The sequence below is a fragment of the Durio zibethinus genome, unplaced genomic scaffold (genome assembly GCF_047325235.1).
Source record: "Durio zibethinus cultivar Kanyao isolate XHJ-2024 unplaced genomic scaffold, ASM4732523v1 HiC_scaffold_377, whole genome shotgun sequence".
NCBI classification, from domain to species: domain Eukaryota; kingdom Viridiplantae; phylum Streptophyta; class Magnoliopsida; order Malvales; family Malvaceae; genus Durio; species Durio zibethinus.
The window spans coordinates 162,501-167,500 of NW_028323000.1; positions in this window are offsets into that span (position 1 = coordinate 162,501).

The following is a 5,000-nucleotide window of genomic DNA, read 5'->3' on the forward strand; positions in this document are numbered from 1 at the left end:
ACCAAGGGCCAGCGTGTGCCCATGGTGCTCGAGGCAACCGTCCGCACCAGGGCCCAGCGTGTGCCGATGGTGGTCGAGGCAACCGCCCGCACCAGGGCCCAGCGTGTGCCGATGGTGCTCGAGGCAACCGCCCGCACCAAGGGCCGGCTTGTGCCGATGGTGTTCGAGGCAACCGCCCGCACCAGGGCCCAGCGTGTGCCGATGGTGGTCGAGGCAACCGCCAGCACCAGGGCCCAGCGTGTGCCGATGGTGGTCGAGGCAACCGCCCGCACCAGGGCCCAGCGTGTGCCGATGGTGGTCGAGGCAACCGCCCGCACCAAGGCCGAGCGTGTGCCGATGGTGGTCGAGGCAAGCGCCCGCACCAGGGCCCAGCGTGTGCCGATGGTGGTCGAGGCAAGCGCCCTCACCAAGGCCGAGCGTGTGCCGATGGTGGTCGAGGCAACCGCCCGCACCAGGGCCCAGCGTGTGCCGATGGTGGTCGAGGCAAGCGCCCGCACCAAGGCCGAGCGTGTGCCGATGGTGGTCGAGGCAAGCGCCCGCACCAGGGCCCAGCGTGTGCCGATGGTGGTCGAGGCAAGCGCCCTCACCAAGGCCGAGCGTGTGCCGATGGTGGTCGAGGCAACCGGCCGCACCAAGGGCCGGCGTGTGCCGATGGTGTTCGAGGCAACCGCCCGCACCAGGGCCCAGCGTGTGCCGATGGTGGTCGAGCCAGGAGCCCGCACCAAGGGCCGGCTTGTGCCGATGGTGTTCGGGGCAAGCGCCCGCACCAGGGCCCAGCGTGTGCCGATGGTGCTGGGGGCAAGCGCCCGCCCCAGGGCCCAGCGTGTGTCGATGGTTATCGGGGCAACCGGCCGCACCAGGGCCCAGGGTCTGCCGATGGTGCTCGAGGCAACCGCCCGCACCAAGGCTCAGCATGTGCCGATTGTGATCGAGGCAACAACCCACACCAGGGCCCAGCTTGTGCCGATGGCGGTCGAGGCAAGTGCCCGTACCGAAGGGCAGCCTATGCCGATGATGGTCGATGCATGTGCCATCACCATGCGTCATCATGTGCCATTGATGGTCGAGGCCTTGGCCGAAGTTCGATTTTGAGCCACGGTGCCCATGCTTGGCTCCAGCATGTGCTGGTGCCGCATTTTTTTCACTCGGGACAGCATCGCCGGAGCATCGCCGGAGTACCGCCGGAGAACCTGACCGGCGGCATTGGGGTTCCGGCGATTGGGAGGGGGGCCGGGGGGGTGTGCGCAAATGATGTGCGATGGGTGCTGGTACTTGGCCTTGTGTTGGCCCCCTATCCCTCATCAAACCTCTGAGAATTCACACCCCCTTAAAGAGCATTTGAGATTTTACAGGTTTGCTACCAGTAGCCGTTAAAGTGTCTGAAATGGGGACACTTTTTTCAAACGGTCACAAAATCTTCTCTACTTCGAGTTTTTAGCTGAATTTTTTTGTGCATGCCAACAAAAATAGAAGGATCATGCCTACAAAATTTGGTGCCAAAAATCCTTATAAAAAAATTTTAAAAAATCCCGAACCGCAAAAAGTTTCGAAAATCGTGAAAAATAGAAAACGAGTCATCTTCCAACGAAACTTCACGTGAAGGCTTAGGGGACCATTGTATGAATTTACAAGCCATAAAAATGGCATTGGCACGACAGAAATTTGAAGATGTGCCTAAACCCACCAGGGCCCAGCGTGTGCCGATGGTGGTCGAGGCAACCGCCCGCACCAGGGCCCAGCGTGTGCCGATGGTGCTCGAGGCAACCTGTCGCACCAGGGCCCAGCGTGTGCCGATGGTGATCGAGGCAACCTGCCGCACCAGGGCCCAGCGTGTGTCCATGGTGGTCGAGGCAAGCGCCCGCACCAGCGCCCAGCGTGTGCCGATGGTGCTCGAGGCAAGCGCCCGCACCAGGGCCCAGCGTGTGCCGATGGTGCTCGAGGCAAGCGCCCGCACCAGGGCCCAGCGTGTGCCGATGGTGGTCGAGGCAACCGCCCGCACCAGGGCCGATAGTGTGCCGATGGTGCTCGAGGCAACCTGTCGCACCAGGGCCCAGCGTGTGCCGATGGTGATCGAGGCAACCTGCCGCACCAGGGCCCAGCGTGTGTCCATGGTGGTCGAGGCAAGCGCCCGCACCAGCGCCCAGCGTGTGCCGATGGTGCTCGAGGCAACCTGCCGCACCAGGGCCCAGCGTGTGCCGATGGTGCTCGAGGCAACCTGCCGCACCAGGGCCCAGCGTGTGCCGATGGTGCTCGAGGCAACCTGCCGCACCAGGGCCCAGCGTGTGCCGATGGTGCTCGAGGCAACCGACCGCACCAGGGCGGAGCGTGTGCCGATGGTGGTCGAGGCAGGCGCCCGCACCAGGGCCCAGCGTGTGCCGATGGTGCTCGTGGCAACCGACCGCACCAGGGCCGACCGTGTGCCGATGGTGCTCGAGGCAAGCGGCCGCACCAGGGCCCAGCGTGTGCCGATGGTGGTCGAGGCAACCGCCCGCACCAGGGCCCAGCGTGTGCCGATGGTGCTCGAGGCAAGCGCCCGCACCAGGGCCGAGCGTGTGCCGATGGTGGTCGAGGCAAGCGCCCGCACCAGGGCCCAGCGTGTGCCGATGGTGCTCGAGGCAACCGACCGCACCAGGGCGGAGCGTGTGCCGATGGTGGTCGAGGCAAGCGCCCGCACCAGGGCCCAGCGTGTGCCGATGGTGGGCGAGGCAACCTGCCGCACCAGGGCCCAGCGTGTGCCGATGGTGATCGAGGCAACCGACCGCACCAGGGCCGAGCGTGTGCCGATGGTGCTCGAGGCAAGCTGCCGCACCAGGGCCCAGCGTGTGCCGATGGTGCTCGAGGCAACCTGCCGCACCAGGGCCCAGCGTGTGCCGATGGTGCTCGAGGCAACCTGCCGCACCAGGGCCCAGCGTGTGCCGATGGTGGTCGAGGCAACCTGCCGCACCAGGGCCCAGCGTGTGCCGATGGTGGTCGAGGCAACCTGCCGCACCAGGGCCCAGCGTGGGCCCAGCGTGTGCCGATGGTGGTCGAGGCAACCTGCCGCACCAGGGCCCAGCGTGTGCCGATGGTGCTCGAGGCAACCGACCGCACCAGGGCGGAGCGTGTGCCGATGGTGGTCGAGGCAAGCGCCCGTGTCACGGACCTAAGGGGGAGTCCTGAATCCCACATCGAACATAATAGGAAGGTCCATGGGGTATAAAAGGGTTCACACCATCTCCGCCTTGTGAGGCGCCTTTTGTAGGACAAAACCGTGAGGCCAGGGGGTCAGAGCGGACAATACCTCACAAGGGTGTGAACCGTGGCAGGAAGGCTGATCTGGGACGCCGGAAGGGTGAATGCCCGGGTCCCGGAGCCGCGCGGGTTCGGAGCTTGAGTCTCGACCCGTGACAAGTGGTATCAGAGCCAGCCCTAAACCGTTCGATCCACGCCGAGCGCCTCGAGGGAGGTAGGCAGGGTGGCCGGCCTCCGTGACGAGGGCGTCACGAGGTTGGGTGCGGGAGAATGTCACGGACCTAAGGGGGAGTCCTGAATCCCACATCGAACATAATAGGAAGGTCCATGGGGTATAAAAGGGTTCACACCATCTCCGCCTTGTGAGGCGCCTTTTGTAGGACAAAACCGTGAGGCCAGGGGGTCAGAGCGGACAATACCTCACAAGGGTGTGAACCGTGGCAGGAAGGCTGATCTGGGACGCCGGAAGGGTGAATGCCCGGGTCCCGGAGCCGCGCGGGTTCGGAGCTTGAGTCTCGACCCGTGACACCCGCACCAGGGCCCAGCGTGTGCCGATGGTGGTCGAGGCAACCTGCCGCACCAGGGCCCAGCGTGTGCCGATGGTGCTCGAGGCAACCGACCGCACCAGGGCCGAGCGTGTGCCGATGGTGCTCGAGGCAAGCTGCCGCACCAGGGCCCAGTGTGTGCCGATGGTGCTCGAGGCAACCGCCCGCACCAAGGCCCAGCGTGTGCCGATGGTGATCGAGGCAACCGACCGCACCAGGGCCCAGCGTGTGCCGATGGTGGTCGAGGCAACCTGCCGCACCAGGGCCCAGCGTGTGCCGATGGTGGTCGAGGCAACCTGCCGCACCAGGGCCCAGCGTGTGCCGATGGTGGTCGAGGCAACCTGCCGCACCAGGGCCCAGCGTGTGCCGATGGTGGTCGAGGCAAGTGCCCGCACCAGGGCCCAGCATGTGCCGATGGTGCTCGAGGCAACCGACCGCACCAGGGCCCAGCGTGTGCCGATGGTGCTCGAGGCAACCTGCCGCACCAGGGCCCAGCGTGTGCCGATGGTGGTCGAGGCAACCTGTCGCACAGGGCCCAGCTTTTGCCGATGGTGATCGAGGCAACCGGCCGCTCCAGGGCCCAGCGTGTGCCGATGGTTATCGGGGCAACCGGCCGCACCAGGGCCCAGGGTCTGCCGATGGTGCTCGAGGCAACCGCCCGCACCAAGGCTCAGCATGTGCCGCTGGTGATCGAGGCAACAACCCACACCAGGGCCCAGCTTGTGCCGATGGCGGTCGAGGCAAGTGCCCGTACCGAAGGGCAGCCTATGCCGATGATGGTCGATGCATGTGCCATCACCATGCGTCATCATGTGCCATTGATGGTCGAGGCCTTGGCCGAAGTTCGATTTTGAGCCACGGTGCCCATGCTTGGCTCCAGCATGTGCTGGTGCCGCATTTTTTTCACTCGGGACAGCATCGCCGGAGCATCGCCGGAGTACCGCCGGAGAACCTGACCGGCGGCATTGGGGTTCCGGCGATTGGGAGGGGGGCCGGGGGGGTGTGCGCACATGACGTGCGATGGGTGCTGGTGCTTGGCCCTTGTGTTGGCCCCCTATCCCTCATCAAACCTCTGAGAACTCACACCCCCTTAAAGAGCGTTTGAGATTTTACAGGTTTGCTGCCAGTAGCCGTTGAAGTGTCTGAAACGGGGACACTTTTTTCAAACGGTCGCGAAATCTTCTCCGCTTCGAGTTTTTAGCTGAATTTTTTTGTGCATGCCAA